Below are 20,475 nucleotides of genomic sequence, written 5' to 3' on the forward strand. Positions count from 1 at the left end.
GGCCGACCCGCCACATTATTATGTAAGGTTTCCACGTTTTTCCTCTGTGGTGGTTGTTATCCATCATACACATGAGATATATTTATATCGATCCAGACCATCAAAATTATGGGCTCCATCGTGCATATATCATAGCCTAAAATCCAAACTGATCTGATGACTTAGCTCTCTGATATCGGCCATCGCGTTTCAACCATTCATCATTTTCACTCCAAATGTCCATTGTGATGGACACCTATTGGATATTCCATCCACATTGGTTCCCTTCATTTGGTCAATTTGGATGGCTTACGGGCATGCAGCGTTTACGGTGGATTTATAACGAGAAACGATGCAAGACTCACACTGTAATCCTCGCCCTTGGAATTGAGACTTTTGTGCGTGCGCGCGTGTCTGAACGATCTAGCGGTGCACATGGAACCTGTAAACTGAACCAGAACTAACCAAACCGTACCCGGTTTTAAAGTGCACCAGTTCCGGTTTCAAAAAATAAAGAACTGATTAGTTGGGTTCAGTTCTCAACCTGGGTATATAAAACCGGACCGATCTGCATAAATCGAACCGTGAATCAGTCTGTAGAACTGAACCAAAGAAATGTAGAAACGAACTGTGTATCTGAACCTGGGAACTAAATCTGAAACCAGACCATATATTTTAATATAAAAAAAAAAAAAAGCCTCTAACTATTCATTCCCTTTAGTATTCACACCACCCCTACTGTAGTGCTGCGGCTGCCCCCATCCATTCCTCTGTCTCTCTCTCTCACTTAACAATCTCCTTCTGCCCATTGTTTGCCCACCGGCCACCGCTCGACGCTCCTCTCTCTGCCATAACCGTAAAACAGATTTGAAATTTAATTGGTTTTAATGGTTCAGTTCTAATTTGGTTTTAGGGTGGTAACAGTCCGATTCCAATTTTTTTGGAACCGTTCGAAATTGAACCGGTTTCAATGGTTCGGTTCTAATTTGGTTCTAGAGTGGTAACAGTCCGGTTCCAACTTTTCTGGAACCGTAGGAACGGTTCAGTTCCAGCTTCACCCTGGAATGGTACCGATCTAACCCGTGTGCACCCCTAATCTAGACGCATGGCAAATTACGTAGGTATTTTGATAGAATGCGGTGCATGCACAACAGTTCCCATACGATGATTACTTACCACGTGGAATGGCCCAGGTGGCAGAGATCTGGTCCATTCATTAGGTTGTACGAAATATTTTGTATCCATATACCAGAAATTACAGTGGTAAAGTCAAAAATTCAATTGTATGATGAATTTGGACTACTTAACTTATATTTTGACCGCCAATTGTTTTTTGTAGAAGTTTGAGCTTTCTGATTAGAGGACTGACATTATTTTTTGTTCAAGGGATGTTCACGGCATACTCTACTTGATGAATGGTCTAGATCTATTATGTGTGTTCCATCCAATGGTGGAAAGCAGGCACCCCATGGGAGCTGTCATATGGCCCTGGATTCTATCAGAAGCCCGAGAGATTCCAATTCACACTACATGCAAACGCAATGGAAAATATCGCCGAGATTCTGTATATATCACCATATCATCGCGAAATTTTGATCAAACGGTATTGTCGCTATAATGTCACGATATTTTCAAAATATCTCCTGTTTTTAATTTCTCACGAAATTATTGCAAAATTCATTTGAGAATTAAAATACATCATTTTGTGCCTATATTTTAAAATTTAAAATCATTTATTAATTTTTGTCAAATATTTAATATTTATTTTCAGAAAGAATTTTCAATAACGTTAGGAGAAATTTTAAAATATATATATATATATATCCTGAGAAATACCAGAAAGAAATGGCCAAAAACGAGATTGGTTAGTATTGATCACATAATCGTACCATCTTTCACTGAACACACCATTTGCGTGGAAAATCGGTTCCATGGAAACACTGGGCCCCACCATCAATATCACCCTTGTCAAAAATCAGGCAGATCGGCTATCTAGGTGGGCCACACCTGTATATTGAGTCAGACCATTGGCAGTCATTGATTCCATCAGTATGACCCACTTGATGAACAATTAGCCATGCAAGGTGATCTTCATGATGGGCCCTATCATTTATATCATTGTACCAATGTCCTCCATTAAGTGGTAGATTCATGGTAACAATGGCACTGTACCACAAGTTGTGGTACCATACCATTAGCTGATTAGCTCTAAATTTTAATGAAAAATAAAAAATAAAAACAAAGCTAGTGGTGTATCATTTCATTGTAACTGATGATGATAGCTACCTTTGTTACTTAAGTACCAATTTAGTGATCATTAACAGATCATGAAAGGTTGAATGTGAAAATCAAGGAAGCATATTGCATGATGGGCTGACCTGGGTGGTGTGTTGATGTCACCAAGTTCCCTGTGTCCCACCATAATGTAGGTATTATATCACCATTCATTCATTTTAGAGCATTGGAGCAAAAATGAGATATATACACAACTCAAGTGAACCATACTACAGGAAGAACCGAAGATTTAAAACCTACCATTAAAAACTTCTCAGAGACCACAAAAGTTTTGGATCAATTTCCCTTCATTTAGGCCTGCGTAACCTTTCGAATAAGTTGGATGGAAAATAAACATCATGTTGGGGCCTAAGAAAGTTTCAATGGTGGGCATCATTGTTCTATCATGCCTTCTTTGTGTGGTCCACTTGAGCTTTGGATTTGCCTCAATTTTAGGCCCACATCCTAAAATGATCTAACAAAATGGATGGATTGTGTAATTATAACACATACATCATGATGGGACCCACAAAACTTGGTGACATCAACACACCATCGAGGTCAGCACACCACACAATCCACTCCCCAAAATTATTTGCTCAATTAAAATTAAAAATAAATATAAATAAAAAACATGTTTTCTTTCTTTCAATTAATTTTAAAATTATAATTACCCAAGAAAAGAAAACTTTGATTATTTCATATAATCCAATTTCCAAGTCATGATAATGAAACAACATCTACCATAGGCTAAGTCATAACCTGAAGCAGGTAAGGCCAAGGCATTCAAAAACAGTAATGATGACCATAATAGCCTCCGTGATTACCGTCATTAATACGAAGGGTCACAATCGTTGTTGCGGCCAATTAAAGGAAAAAACCTATTAGGGCTTCATAATACATAATCATTCTCATCCTTACCCATCACTGTTTTTTAGTACCTTGAGCTAGACGGCATTTCGATAATGCATTGAGGATATATAAAAATAATGCAACTGTCTTATAAAAAATTTAAATTTAAAACTTACAATTAATAACATTGAGATATATGCTCATTAACAATAGTTTAAGTATATTATCATGGTACAAGGAGTCTTTTTGTAGCCACTAATGGAGAAATATCTTTCCACGTGAATTTTGTTACCCTTTTGCTTTTAGCTATAGTTTAAAATGTTCCTGGTGGAGATGATTTCTCTATTAATTTTGACCTTTCGCTATCAAGAAGCTCAAACCAATCAATCCAGATTCTCCATTACATCCAACACATGCTTCTAACAATTTAACCATCTAATCAAAATAGGTGCAACCAATAATTCGATCCATCCGTTTGTTGGGACCAATACTGGATCGATCATGATTTATAAAGAATCGCTTTTCTTATGGAATTTTAACCATCATTCCATGTCTTGAGTAACATATGGCTATTAAAAAACCCTCAAATTAGAGACGGATTGGATCATCTTTTTTACCCGGCACCAGCCATTCTCGAGTCTCATAGATGGTCAAAATCAAGTTCTTTTTTTTATTTGTTGATGGTATGAAATGTCATTAGTTTCGTGGATGAAGATTAGTGAGAATCATATTTGCCACACAAAAATTAGTACTTTTAAAAGGGAAGATTAGAATGACAGGTGGGGCATGAATGGCTAGTTTAATACATGAGGTTTAGGATCATTAGATAATAGTTATTTATTTAATCAGATTAATTTAGAGAGCCCCTGGTTTTGGTAGAGTCATTGGTAGAATGGGATTAGATTATCTTGAATTTAGACCAAAGGCATTGTTAAAGGAAAATGGACACAACTAAAGACAATGTTAGGTAATGCCACCATCATCTACTTTGGTAGATAGTCATCTAAAAATCTCTTTGAGTGTCTTTTTCTATTCCCCATCAAAAGATCCTCCCTACCATGAGGTTTGCTAATGGAAACCAAGCCCATCCACCTCAGCCTGGCACATGTCCTGAATAGAATAAGAGTGCAATATCATCAGGTGGGCTACATTGTTTAGATCTTGTTGTTTTAAAAGCCGGGTGGTTTTACACCTCAGGTGGGCCACAGCATACAAAACAAATGAATGGCTAGAAAAAAATGTTTTACCTCTGATTTTTTACTTTGTATGTTTAGGCCCACCTTAGGAGTAAAGGGAATGATTTTTTAGTTATAAGGTGTAATTAAGCATTGTCCCCAACCAGATGAAGAGCTCAGATCTCGCGCACATGTTCGATATTGGCATGTGTGTGGGTGTGGATGGGAAGGTCTCACATACACTTGTGGTATTATATATTGTAGAAATCTTGTGGTAAGGTCGGGCAATGCATGTGATGGGCATTTGAATGATCAGGGCATGAACATAGGAAAAACCTAGTAAACCTGTGTCATGTTCCACCTAAAACCCAACTAGTCGTTTGGCATCATCCATTGGCTAAACGTTTTGGGTTTTTTATTTCACCGCATCTTTTGAGTTGTTTATTAGATTGGAGGGTATTTTTTTGAATAATCATAATCACCACACAAGTATACATACTTATATGTGTGAAAATTTATGGCCCACCAAAATGATATAGCAGCATGCATGGCAATTTAACGGCTGTTGTTGCATCACAAAAAGCTGTTTGGTATTCCATGGTGTACTTGGTCTCTCCAAACGGTGGGCCTCATGTTCATGGGGCACTTGACTACGCCGATAGAGTCACTGAGGTTGAGTACGACAGGCGGCTCGATTTGATTAATGGTCAGGAACTTAGGAAAATAAGTACTATGTGTTTTTTTAAACTTGACCTTGAGTGAGAATGGTATGTTTTTTTTCTTTGTTTGAAAAAGATGTAAAAATATAAGAATATCTTATCACTAGTTTGGTGCATGCGGAATGTAACGTTCAATGTACATGGATCACGAATGTTGAATATTTTCTGTATAACTGTCTAAGTTCAAGCACCAGACATATGTAAATGCGCCACTATCAATATTTAAGTACTTTGCTTGTGCCACCACCAATGGTTAGATGTTGTTTTATGCACTTACGTGATGTAAGACGTGGCATATATACATTCCCAGCATGGTTGGAACAAAAGATGGTGAACCGTAAATTGGTCATAACTTTTGATCCAGTATTGTTATGGGATGCACAACCTATTAATTTTTACTGTAATGGGCCATTTGAGGTGAACCGCATCTATCCTTTTCACCAAAAAACGTAATCTTTCAGCTCAAAAATGAAATTTTAAGAAAAAATTACTAATTTTGATTTTTGTAATAATTTTTTTATTTTTGAAGTTTTAGATTTTTTTTTCTTTTTAAAAAATAACATTTAATCATGTTAGGACTCTTCTAGCAAAAGTTTATTTTAAATTTTTATTTTTAAAAATTAAGCTTTAAAAGAGTTTTACTAGAATTAGGATTTTTTTTAGAGTTAGAATTTTAATATTTTTAGTAAATATTAATTTTGGTTTAATTTTTTTTCTTTATTGATGGTATAATTGGGACAAATGCAAGTAAGACAATTATCGATCAATTTATTTTAAAATTTATTAAAATTTATTTCTATTTTCTTATTTTCTCTCATGAATTGAAGGAATCTTTATGAGGAGTCTAGAGAAGCTCAATAGATTTAGAGTAATTATCCCCTGGTAAGACAGTGACCGACCTCATCATATCTATTGTGTCATTAGGACTACTAGCTATGAGTGCTTATGATTGACTTTCGCACCAAGTAACCCTCGTGATGGGGCTGATTTATTGGGTGGGTTGATGTTGCACTACACAGGAAGGGTTGGATGTTATATATTAGGGGGTCTGTAGCTTAAAGTCCAACAGTTTGGAGCTGGGACCTTCTCATTTAATATAATCAATTGGTATGGTCATACATTTTGATAAGATCTCAAGTCCAACCGGTTGGACCACAGCTTATGGTCCACCCAGTGAATAATTTCCAACCTTTCATGTGGGTGCAAAACCTAATCCATCCAATAAGCCTGGCCCACTGTGAGGTTTTCTTATACAAATTAAAAATTAGTTGCATCCACTCATTGAGCAGACCATACTTGTATTTTGCCATTTATCAACAGATAAATATTGTTTTTCTTTGGTATGACCCCTGTGATGAGTAGATGTGGCTGATTTTTGTAGGATCGTAATGGTGGCCCAACTAATTGTAAGGGTTGGATGTCATATTCAATCAACTGTTTGGAAGTTATCCATTGGGTGTACCATAAGTTGTGGTCCAACTGATTGGACTCGAGACCTTCGCATAATTTTATATTTGTTAGATTTACATAAATAAATGAATAGTAAAAAGTAGTTGATCTGCTTATTTTCTCATAGTAGGTTTGTTCTCTACACAGCTAGATGATGGATTTGAACCTAATGTCCTCATTTTTCCATTTTATAAGAATAGCTGTTGACTGGGTGTGTTACTCTATCGAACCATGTCGAATTACATCGAGTCGCCTGAGTTTATGAGCCACCTTGACAGATCTTGGTGAGTCCTAACCGAGTCCAACTTCGGTTCACTCAGCCAAGTTTCAAGTAGACCAACAAGTTTTAGACTATTGTTCCATGCTTGAGGTGGGACCCATGTGACCAAAGTTGGCAGTTGATATGATCATCCAGGATTGGTGATGTAGATCTTCACATGATCGATGTTTTAAAAATAAAGGTTTATAGGGTCAAGATCATATGTGGCTGGTGATCAACGGTTGGAATCAATTTGGTCTAGAAGCTTCTTACATCAACATGGTCCGGTTAAAATGTATCACATGCATCTATTTGTGTAGAGTATTTTATTTATTTATGTTGATCTCTTTTTCTCTAGAAGGCACACGTTTTATATATATATATATAGAGAGAGAGAGAGAGAGAGAGAGAGAGAGAGAGAGAGAGAGAGAGAGAGAGAGAGAGAGAGAGAGAGAGAGAGAGAGTCATGCTCCCCTGCGCACCTACCCACATGCGCACCTTTGCACACGTGTCATGGGTGTCTAATCTAAACGGTCCATGTGATGCAGAATCCCATGAAACCTCACGTGAGAAATTTTCACCCTAATCTAAAATTCTGGTGGGCCATAGCATAGAGAAATGCAAATCAAGGGAGGAAACTGTTTTAATTTTTCATGGCCCATCAAAGTTCTAGATCAAAGTAAAACTTGGTCCTGGAGGGTTTCACGAGGTGCTGCTTCACATGAACGGTTCAGATTTTGGATCCACATCACGTATGATGGGTTCTAAAAAAAGTTTGTATGTAACACGTACGAACTGGTTTGCAGGTGAGCGTTTCCCCGTGTGTATGTAGGGAAAAGGTACTATGCGCTCGACCTCACGAGTCTGTCCCATGAGGTCAAGCTATGTGGGCCCCACCGTGATGTGTTTCGAACATCTACCCCATCAGTCAGATGCACCATTCCATCGTGGGCCTATGTCTCAAAAATCAAGTCAATCCGTGACTTGTGTGGGCCACACCACATATAGAAGTGGAGAGGGGCCGTGCACCATTAAAACATTCATAACCATTTTTTGGGCCCACTGAGATGTGGTTTGCAAATCCAGCCCATCCATTATGTGTGTCCCACTTGAATGAGGGTTCAGACCAAGTTTCAGATGCATGCAAATTTCAGGTGGGCCCCACCAAGTGCTTTATATGTTTTAACGGTGTCTTCACATGATTTTAAATGGTATGGCCCACCTGAGTTCCGTATACGGCTGATTTTTGGGATATCCCATAATTTAAAGGGGACCCATCAAATGCACGGTGTTGATGGTCGACACGCATTACGGTGGGGCCCACATAGCTCGACCTCACGGGAACTTATCATGAGGTCGAGCGCATAGTACCTTTTCCCTATATATATATATATATATATATATGTGTGTGTGTGTGTGTGTGTGTGTGTGGAAAATGTACTATATGCTCGACTGTATTATACCTTCCATGATGGTAAAAATAAATAAATTGCAAATTTGTATAGGACAACAGGATAAATAAAACCGGTGCAACCAATTATTAAAATACCCATCCTTCTCTATATCTCTCAGACTTATTTTATGCCAAAAACCTTGCGCTAGAAACTTATGTGGGGCCTACCGTGGTCTTTTTTTTCTTTCTTTTTTTTGAGAAATCCACCTCGTCCATCTGTTTTTTTATATCATTCAAGGACAAGAGGCCAAAAATGAGCTAGATCCAAGACTCAACTAGCCTAAAACGTGAGGATTGAACGTCCACAGTTGAAATATTCATGGGGCCACAGAAGTTTTAAATTAGCATAATATTTTTGTTTTCAGTTCATCTCATTAGGAATATTGTTATGAACTGTATGGATGCAATTGAAACATCACTTTCGACCCAGAAGGTTTCAATGGTAAGAATTTTCCTACCCACATTTTCCTTTAGTGCGGCCCACTTGAGTCTTGGATTCGGCTCATTTTTTTCCCTGTATCCTAAAATGATCTCCATGAACTGATGGATGGGGTGGATTTCTTACAAACACTACAGTTGTACATGACAAAAAACAATGCAACCTTAAAAATCAGATAATTTCCCAATATAGAAGTTCAATTCATACTGTTTCTATCCACTTCAGCCCAATTGCGGATTAAATACGAAAGGTTGAGTAGCAAGACTCCCACCGAAGTGATGTTACCAAGTTCTGTAGGCCCCCCATGATGTGTATTTTGTATCCACACCTTCCATCCATTCGAAGAGATCATTTTAGGCCAACATCCAAAGAATGAGTTAAATCCAAAGCTCCAGTAGACCCCAGCACGGAAAACAGTGGGGACAGTAACACCCACCATTAAAAACTTCTAAAGGCTACAAAAGTTTTAGATGAAGCTGATATTTGTGTTTTCTCTTATTTCATGTCTTTTTTAACTTTTAAACCTGTTGGATTTCAAATAAACATTATGGTGAGCCTTGGGATAGTTTCAACGGTGGTAATCACTCTCCCCACTGTTTTCTGTAGTGGGGTCCGCTACAGATTTTTATCTTACTCATTCTTTGAGTCCTGCCCTACCATTATATCTCCAAATGGATGGACGGTGTGGATACAACACATACATCATAGTGGCCCACAGAACTTGGTGACGTGAGTTCGGTAGCTGACTTGCACTCAACCTGTCAGTATCCAATCGGAGACGGATTGGCTACTCCCCCTGGCACCAGCCCCGTGGCTGGTGGTCAGTGCTCTGTGGGCCCCACCATGATGTATTTGTTTCATCCATTCCGTTCATCCATTTTTATGAATTATTTTAGGCATTGATACAAAAAATAATAGGGATATAATCTTAGGTGGACCACACCACAGGAAAACAATAATGATTAGATATCCACCATTAAAATCTTCCTAAGGCCCATTGTACTGTTTATTTGACATCCAATCTGTTGATTGGGTCATAAAAAACCAGATGAAGGGAAAAAATAAATATCAGCTTGATCCAAAGCTTTTGTGGCCCCCAAAATATTTTTAATGGTCAACGTTCATTCAACACTGTTTCCTGTAATGTGGTCCACTCTATATTTTGATATAACTCCTTTTTTCTCTCGTAACATAAAATGATCTATAAAACTAGATGGACGGCATGAATGAAACACATACTTTATGGTGGGGCCCACATAGCACCAACCATCAGCCACTGGCTGATGGCAGGGGGAGTAGCCAGTCCGTTTCCTATCTAATCCGTGTACATCATATGCGGAAGTTCCTGCCGTGGAAACTTAGCTGGGGTCTACCATGTTGTTGGTGAAAAATTCACCCCGTTCATCCGTTTTGTGAGCTCATTTTAGGACCTGTGACCAAAATTGAGAAGGATCCAAGAATTAAAAGGGCCGCACTAAAGAAAAATGTGTGTAGGAAAATTCCTGCCGTTGAAATGTTCTTAGAGTCGACAGTGATGTTTATATGCCATCTATACCGTTTTAAACGTAATTCATATTGGGATGAAATGAAAACACAAATATTATCCTGATTCAACGCTTCCATGGCCACACAAATATTTAAACTGATGAGGTTCAATACTCACGTTTTTGGCTCACCTGAGTATTGGATATGGATAATTTTTCTCCTTATGTCATAAAAGGAGCTCAGAAAATGATGAACGGAGTAGATTTTTTAAAAACATCACCTCGGGCCTACCTAAGTTCCCAGCGCAGGAACTTCCGACAAAAGGCTTTCCTAGGGAATCCGTGTAACGCGGATTGTGTCCTACCCCAGGTAATCCAGGCGGGCAGGGGCTCCGTGGGGCCAATGTGATGTAAGTGTTTTATCTATTCCGTTCAATGATTTTCTAGATCATTTCAATATAAATGAACAAAAAAATGAAGAAGGTCTAAGGCTTAAGTGGACCACAATGTGGAGATTGAATGTCCACCATTAAAAACTTCTTGCGAGTTGGAGAAGTTTCAGATCAAGTTGATATTTGTGTTTTCAATTCATCCACGTTTACATGACCTTATGAATAGGTTGGATGGTAAAAAAAACATAACGTTAGCACTTAGAAAGGTTTCAACGATGAGTGTCATTATCAGTACAACCTCTTTTATTGTGGTTCACTAGAGTTATGGACCTACCTCATTTTTAGGATAATAACTTAAAATAATCTGAGAAAACCTTTTAACGGCATCGATAAAACACTTACATCACAGTGGGCCCCACCGGCCCAGGCGACGCAATATGCATCCTATCAAAAGTTGTAATGGACTCCAACGCTAGTTAGACGCAGATTAGCTAAGACAGGTTACATCACCAAGTTCTATGAGACCCACCATGATGTATGTGTTATATCCATACTCTCCATTCACTTGGAGATATCAATTTAAGGCATGAGACAAAGAATGAGTCAGATATAAAGTTGGAATGTACCCACCACAGAAAACAGTGGATAGAGTGATGCCCACCATTAAAATTTTCTAAGGGGTACAAAAGTTTTCGATCAAGCTGAAATTTGTGTTCTCCCTTCTTTCATGTATGTCTTAACTTATAAATAAGTTGGATCTCAGATAAACATCATAGTGAGCCTTAGGAAGGTTTTAAGGTCGCATACAATGCTTTCGCAGAAATTACTCGTAAGAGAGGTGGAGGGATATTTTAATAACCTGTTGCACCGATTTTGTTTCTCTAATTTCCCTGTAAAATCTCCGCATTTGTTTAAAATTTTCACCATCCTACGAATAACGTGCCGCCAACACTTAACCTGATGGAAGGTATAATACAGTCAAGCATATAGTACCTTTTTTCTATATATATATATATAGAGAGAGAGAGAGAGAGTAGGTTCTCAAAAAAGTTCATATATAGTATGTACGAACTACTTCGCAGGTGAGCATTTCCATGTGCGTTTATATATATATCTCATGGCTGGTCATTGCATTCCCATTTCCCACTTCAAAAAGGACTCTAAAATGGGAAATCATCTCACTTTTAGGTAAAGGGTCATATGATGCATCCAATATGCCAAGAGCACAATGGCATGATGTCGAATATTATACAAAACTCAGGTGGACCACACCATAGGAAACAGTGGTAATTGAATGTCGACCATTAAAAACTTCCGTGTAATATTTTTTTCCCCATCCAAACTGTCCAGAAGGTCACACAGATGTGGATGAAGGGAAAACATACATATCAGCTTGATCCAAAACTTTTGATGCCCACAAAATGATTTTAATACTCATTCACCTCTATTTCATGTGGTGTGGTCCACTTGAGATTTGTATCTGCTTCATTGGGGACTTTTACCATAAAATGAGTTGGAAAAACGGATAGATGGTGTAGATATACAACACATTCATTGAAATGGGCCCCACAGTCAGGATAACACCCACATCGCTCGTTCTAGGTCGCAGCTAAGTCGATCGGGCCCACAACCTGGTGAGCCATCAAATGAAGAATGCTTTTTCAGGTGTACGTGACATGTGTGGTGTCATGCCATATGCATATTGCCAATTTTGGGAAATGTGGAAAATATTTTTGACATCTTACTTCTTTTTTTATGATTTAAAATAATGCTTTCTTGTCCACTCAAGTGGGCCACAATGTACAAACTACATTGAAAGTTAAAACAATGTTATCCAGCTATGTATCCTTCTTTTTGTGTTGTCTGGCCCACATGATGTGTTAGATTGTCTGATTTTTAGTCCACAAGATCCAAATAGTGTAATGCACCCATTGGAAATATATGGTCAATCAAGCATATGATTTCTATATCAATATCCTTCTTTTTGTGTTGTCTGGCCCACATGATGTGTTATATTGTATGATTTTTAGTCCTCAAGATCCAAATAGTGTAATGCACCCATTGGAAATATATGGTCAATCAAGCATATGATTTCTATATCAATGTCCGCCTATGTTTGGTTGGGCAATGGTGAAATTAGCAAACCTTATTTCACTCGGGAGCTATTTACTAGAACCGTTAGGTTTGTCTGGGCTAAATCATATCCATGCATTTGCTACATGTGGGCCTCACATACCCAAAAAGTAATATATTCTAGTCTCTAGTTTTTATTGTTTTATTGGTCTTTATCTTTCACAAATGCTCCATTCATACTTATCCATGTCACACGCAGATATAATCGGTCATCATATGCCAATGTACCACAAGTGCGCCACCATTTATCTAAATGTTAAAAATATATAATGTTAGGCTTTCAAGTGTGCTTTTTCCGACACACCACATTAGCCAAGTTGTGTATTCCTATTGTGTCACATGTGCCACGTACAACATCAAGTTTTTGACATGTATTGTATGGGCCATTATACAACTTCAAATGCTCTACACATGCCGCATGTGCCATCATACATTTTCAAGTACTATATCTATGCTACTTGTACCAAATTAAAGGCATGTACATGCGTCACATGCGATGAATGATCCTCATATTAAGTGTTTGACAAAGGGTAACTCTTTGAATTAATCCAACTCATATAAGATAGCCTAGTCCCAATAAATTGACCATAACAACTGAACTAATACAAAACTTTGCCTACTTCTAATAGACCTTTAGGAAATTTTCTTAATTATAAACAAGCATGCGCGCATACAAAACATCACTAATGGCTTTGGCTAATTTTACCCTTCCAATCATTCTTCACAACATTTGTTAAGAGAGTATAAATTCATCACAAAAATGCAATCGCTTGGTACAAAACAACTAGGTTTATACCACACAAGGGATGGCATGGATTACACTCCATTCATTTCAGTAGCCTACACCAACCTACGCGTGTAATCCACACCTATATGAAGCATTTAATTTATAAGACATTGTAACAAAGGCTTTGTGGGACCCACCCTAATGACCGAGTGGTATCAACTCTGTACATCTATTATGTAGGCTAATGTTAGGAAACAGTGAGATGGCTTCTTAAAACTCTCTCTCTCTCTCTCTCTCTCTCTCTCTCATTATGTGTGCATGTAGATTTATATAACACACACCTACATGTAGTCCCAAGTTTCTCTTTGCCTTAACTTTTTTATTTCTTCCATTCAAATTTGCCTCCCTTTTCTCTATATCCCCTCCTCACTCTGCCTATGTCAGACATACCATACTCCTATGTTAGATTTGTGTTTATATATATATATATATATATATAGAGAGAGAGAGAGAGAGAGAGAGAGAGAGAGAGAGAGAGAGAGAGAGAGCATGATCCCATAAGTAACGTGTAACGTGTGGCATGTTTCACCATATAGATGTATCTAATTGCCTCATATGTGCACATACATGAAGAAGCGGACTTACAAATAAGAAGCATAGATGCATTTAACGAGGCCCATTTTTGCTTTTAATTTGTAAAATGTAAAATAGACTGAGGTCTCACACCACCCACCAAGGAGGGTGTGTTTGTAATTTAGGACCTCTCTTTTCACATGTACGGATTCCTTAGGTTCCATCACCATCATTCAAGGCGCCGTTGCCAAATTAGGTGAGCTTGATTTGGACCCAAGACATGGACCTTGGGTCATAGCCAATAGAGAAAAAAAACAGCTAATCCCATCAATCAATCAACCTCTCCACCTCCTTATCTTAACCATTATCAATAAGCTTAAAGTATTCACTAGCGCTTGACATTTTCTAGACTAAAATTACTCAATTATTAAAGTTCATATGACAAATTATTTTGAAAATCTCGTAAAAATTAATAAAGTGACATCACGTGAGATATTAATGATCTCGGCAGTTTTTAAAGCTTTTCAGATTTTTTCATGAAATTACCATGAGCCTAATGCAAAAAATTGGTTACAAGTTAAAATAATTCATTTATACCTTTATATATAATTTTTTATTTATTTACTAATTTATAATGCATATTTTCTATTTTTTTGTTTCAGCAATTAAATTTTTTTTTATGATTACAAGAAAAAAAAAAGGCTTAAAATTAAATTTTTTTAAAAAAAAATCTCTAAATAAATTCTCAAGAGAAAGAAAAGCTTAAGAGGTTGGGATCATAGTTATAAAACTCTCTGATTCAATACAAAACTAGATCAAGTTAAGTTGACGAAAATATATAACCCGCATCGATGCATGGCCTTGTTACTAATATTCCATAGGCAAAAGCTTTAATTTTTAGGCATTATTTTGGCATAAATTAATTTTCTAAAATGCTATCTTTTTAATGTATTATCTCTTACTACTTATAAGTAGATAATCATTCAATTCCGAATGCAATGTAGGTTGTTTGATTATCCCACTTAAGATTAATTCAAAAGTAATTTTAAATTTTTTTCTTGTTTAGTTATTATTTTTATAGGTTATTATAATAAAATCATACCCATATATTGCTAAGATCCTCCATGTGCACCTTTGATTGCTTGTTTCTCCGCCAATTATTGAATGGTTAAAAATCATCATATCAAAAGTGACTTTTCAAGAGGGGTTGATGATCAAATGTGGGCCCCACAAGGTTGACAGTTGAAATAAGTAATTGGTCAAAGCTAGAGATGAATGATTCTGTTGAGAAAATATTCAAGATCAGTTTGAATATTAAAATGGACGGATGTCAATGATGATTGGTCTGATTGAGCCAAAATTGAAGATGAAAGTGTCCAATTGAGTAAAATTGAAGATCAACAGTTCAATTGGAATAATATTGAACATGAATTGTTTGATTAGATTAATGTTAAAGTCCAATGGTCTAAATCAAATGATATCCAAGATCAACAGTGTAATTAAGTCAAAGTCAGATAAATGATCTAACTAGACTAACATCGAAGATCAGCGGTTTGATTGGGCCAAAATAGGAGATGAATGGTTTTGATGGGCTAAAGTTCAAGATAAGGTGACCTAATTTGGTCAATATTGAAGATCAATGGCTAGAAAATATCAATATAAAGATAAATGGCCTGATTGTGCCAAAATTGGAGATGAAGGGTCTGATTTGGCCAATATTGATGGTTAACGAACCTTTTATGCCAATATAAAAGATGAGTGGTCAGATTGGGCCGATAATGAAGATGAACAGTTTGATTGGATTTATGTTGAAGTAGAATAATCTAATTCCAATTATATTAAAGATCAAGGGTCTAATTAAGACAAAATTGAAGATCAATCATCCAATTGAGCTAGTGTTAAATATCAACGGTCTGATTGGGCTAGAATTGGAGCTGAATGGTCTGATTGGGTTGATATAAGTCAAATATATCAATTGTTAATTTGGACCAATATTAGACCATTCATCTTCCACATCAGTCCAATCGTACTGTTGACTATTAATCTTCAATATTAAACATACTATTCATCTCTAATTTTATCCAATTTAGACCATTCAACTTTGATATTGATCTAATCATACTGTTGATCTTCAATATATATGCACCCAATCATACCTTTGATCACCAATTTCAGCTCAATCATTTTTTTTAAATCTTTGATATTGATCCAATTTCGTCCTGCCTTTAATTGACAATCCCTCTTAAAAATCACTAAAGTTGAGACATTGATTTGGACTATACAATATATGTGGTCCACCAGGGAGATTGTGCGAGATGCTAGATGAGAGAAAGGGAGAAAGTAACATGCGGAATGACCTAAGCTTCTCATTCAAACTATGTTTATAAAAATTAAGAAAGTAAGTCGTCATACATGCATGATAACTTAATATTCCAAATCTCTTTCATTAGCATAATGCATCATCCTATGATGAATTATTTATATAGGTCCATGATGAGCTACCCAAACAGGCCCTTAATGGATATATTTATATATGTAATTGTTTTATTTATTTTTATTAACCCCACTTATATTTTTTTAATTACCTATTAAAATATTGAGTCAAGTCAATTTAGGACCCATCCGAGTCTTCGGGTCGAACAGACCCGACGGGACAGGTCCGACGATTTTTCAGGTTTTGAACTATGGTTGGGCTGTCAAGGGGCTGGTCCTGGAATGGTGGTTGGCTCAGATTTTGAACTGGTCAGGCTGGGTCTGGTTCTTGGTCTTGGGTCAGGCCTGATAGGCCTAGATTGGTGTTTGGCTCGGATTTTGAACTGCTTGAATGGCTGGGCCTGATGGTCTAGGATTGGATTGTGGTCCGGATTTTGATCTGGTCAGGCTGGGATAGCATGGTTTAAAATTTTAATTTTGATCAGCTGAGGCATGGGTCACTGATAGCCCTATTGAGCTGATGGCCCAGTTGGTTGAATGATGGAAAAGATCAATGATTTGTTTTTGTGTTTTGATCCAATTAGAATGAAATTTCATATATTATGATATAGTGCGGTCCTGCCAAACACCCACCAGATTTGAGAGAGATTTGGTTCGAGTGGTTTATAAATGGAATGACCTTTTGTCTTGGCATTGTGAGTTCATCTGAGCCATTGTTTTCATGGGAATCTATAGACTCCAGTGCTTATCAGTTCGTACACGTGGCACACGTGTATAAGATCCAAATGGATGGTCGGGAAGGCTATATCTTGGATGGACCAGAACATGGAAATCAGGCCGACCGGGCAAACCTAATCTTCATTGGAGGACTTTTAGGCAAACAAACTGAACGGCTGTAAAAGAAAATAACAGTCTACATTAGAACTCAGTTCACTGTCCATTTTTCATTTAAAAAGCATACAATCGGAGGGCTACGATTATCCAATCTCTGTGAATTTTGAGATATGGACCGTCCAAAGTTGAGATTACCTGCTTACCGGTTTGGATCTCATAAATGCTTGCAAAATGTTGGAAATGTGAACTGCGGATGAGACAAACCAAAGAAAGAGACGGACCGTCCAGGTTTTTCCAGGTCGCGATTACCTGGTAACCCGGTCAGTGGGATGTGACCCGACGCTGTGGGGCCCATCATGATGTATATGTCTTATCCATGCCATCCATACGTTTTTTCCGCTCATTTTAGTCCAAGATGCCAAAAATCAGGTTGACCCAAATCTCAATCGGACCACACCACAAGTTACAATGGGAATAACGATGGCCACCATTGAAACCTTCCTAGGGATCACCATGATGTTTATTTTCCATCCTACCTGTTCATAAGGTCATATGTACAGGGATGAAGAGAAAAAATAAATATCGGCTTGATCCAAGCCTTCTGTGGCCCTCCAAGAAGTTTTCAACAGTAAGCATTTAATCCCCACTTTTTCCCATGGTGTGGTCCAATTGAGTTTTAGATATATCTTATTTTTTTCTTAGTTCCATAAAATAATATATTAAAACGGATGGACGTCATGGATAAAATACATAAATCACGGTGGACCCCACAGAGTTGAGCCAGGTCACCAGGCAATCCATGTCTATTTTTCATGGCTAACAGCTTACAAAAACCAATTTGATTCTTCAGCTTTCCAGCTGAGGTCGGAGAAAAGCATCTAGGGAGATTCCCTGGGGCCATGGCAGCTGTGGTGTAAACTGCAACACTTCAAATGCATCAGAGTACACAGTTTTGGGTATACGTGCAGAGCACTATACTGATGGTGTACCTAGTATTGTGTGCTCCTCGTGAGCACCATAAATGGTGGTGCTCTTCGGTTACACGCAAAGCTACTTTCACTTGGTTGCTATTTGTATTTTTTTTTTTTTTTTTAATGGCTTGATCATGACTGGTCCAGGCATTGACAACTCATTTCCTCCTGGTAGTGTTTGGATGTGCCACCAAATTGTAATTGGTGGGCCCTTCCTTGATAAGCTTGGCGTTTCGGGCGCCATAAATAACGGAATTAATCCCCATCGAACAGGCTACCAATTTTCTATTTTTCTCAACCATCAATTACAATCGAAATGTCCCACTCTCATCTCTAACAAGCAACCATTTTTCCTTTTTTTTTTCCACCGTCAATAACAATCGAGAGGACCTGTTCTTCTCTCAACCATGACTTTTGGCATGGATCAAAGAGCACATGGCGAATTTAAGTACATGATATTAAATTGAAAGTTAAGTAAGAAAAATTATCATTTGTTAATCTAATGGACTGTTTGGATGAAAGAAAAGTCATGTCCCACATAGATAGATAAACTATCTATCACTTATCTAACCCAATTTGCATGATGACTCAAGTATATAAAAATATACTATTTTCACTAGGTGGAATAAAAAGATAATAATATGTGAATTAAAAAAAAATGTGGAATAAAGATAAGAAAAGCTTATATTTAATTTAATACATATAGAAATATAATGTTACTTGCGTATTTATCACATTGTATCACTATTTGATTGTCCATGTTCAAACACTCCACTTGTGCCACATATTCCAGTATCAACTTATAAACGAGTTGCATGTATTGTGAAGTCACACATGTGCCGTAAGTGCTAGATATGCAACCATTCACCTAAAGCTCCTCATATGTGTCAAAGTCCAATTTTAGTGTTTGACAATTTGTTTAAAACACAATTTTGCTTGCATCCAATCATTGCTTAAGCGTCAATGGCTAAACTTCATTTGTGGCCTCACACATCTCTTTCGCTAAACTTCATTTGTGGCCTCACACATCTCTTTCGCTACAGCTTGATGTTGAGGGAAGACAACTAAGTAATTAATGTGGTGATTGGTTGTAGAACACAACCAAGAAAAATTCATACCCGATTGCGGAAATTGCATGAAGATCTTAGGTCACATAGATGTGGGTTCACACACAAACATGCACACATAGCCCACTTTTGATAATAAGGCAATAATAGTATTTCATTGAATGAGGTTCACACTTTTCTAGCATGTGTGTATGACAATCTCAATGGTTTTTTTTTTTTTAACACATGGGCACACACCCCATACACACTCACGCCGTCGTGGGCTTTCACCACCTATGGATACTCGAACCCTTGACCGAGTGTTGAAACTCCCGGGAGTCTACCACCCAAGCAAGAGCAAAGATCTCAATGGTTCAAATCCTATCAGCGATTTTTTGTAACATCTTTTACATGGTTAGGAAGTTACAATTGTAAAAGTTACTCTAATTTTGGGTCCATAGTCCATTTATGTGGCCTTACAACGCTAGAATTGTTGGAAACTACGGGAACACCCATATACGAATCAAGCAAAGTTTACGTAATTGCATGACCAAGTCCAATAAAGAATAATCTGAATTTTACGTAAAAAATACTCCTGTGAGAAAAAACGATGATACAAAGTGACAAGTAATGCACTATAAAAGAAGAAATTATAAGAGAAAGAGTTTTATTAATTCGAACAATCCTCGAATCATTTTCCATAAATCCTAGTTATATTTTTGAATCCTTATGAATGAATTAGAAAGCTCTAATACACCTCTGTATCTCTTTTAAATTCCAATTACACTTGATATATATATAGTAATACAATTGAAATAGGAAACAACTTACACAATTATAGGAAACAACTTACGCAGTTACGCAATTTTATACACATCTTCGATGAGACCTTCGATGGCATTAATAAATCATCAAGGATCTGTCAATTACATCAAACTCTTTCGATGCCATCGAGTAGCAACACCAAAACATTCTAGCAATCAATATAAATTTTTCAAATTTTCTTGAGCATCTGTCGATGGCATCGAGTGGTCTGTCAATGGCATTGACCGACTCCTGTTACTAACATATTTAAGATATCAACAACAAGAATGGTTTGCATTATGATAAATGTATTACACGTTACAAATCCGTTACACTCATTAATGTCATGGGAGGAGCTTTATTCCACTTGAGAGGACTAATGTTATAAAATAAAGAAAAATAAATGGTAATTATCATCCAACAACAATTTTCCATTTTCATTTTCTAAATTGATTCCGACAATTTACCATGGAAAAGGT

The sequence above is a fragment of the Magnolia sinica genome, chromosome 8, assembly GCF_029962835.1.
Source record: "Magnolia sinica isolate HGM2019 chromosome 8, MsV1, whole genome shotgun sequence".
Classification (NCBI taxonomy): domain Eukaryota; kingdom Viridiplantae; phylum Streptophyta; class Magnoliopsida; order Magnoliales; family Magnoliaceae; genus Magnolia; species Magnolia sinica.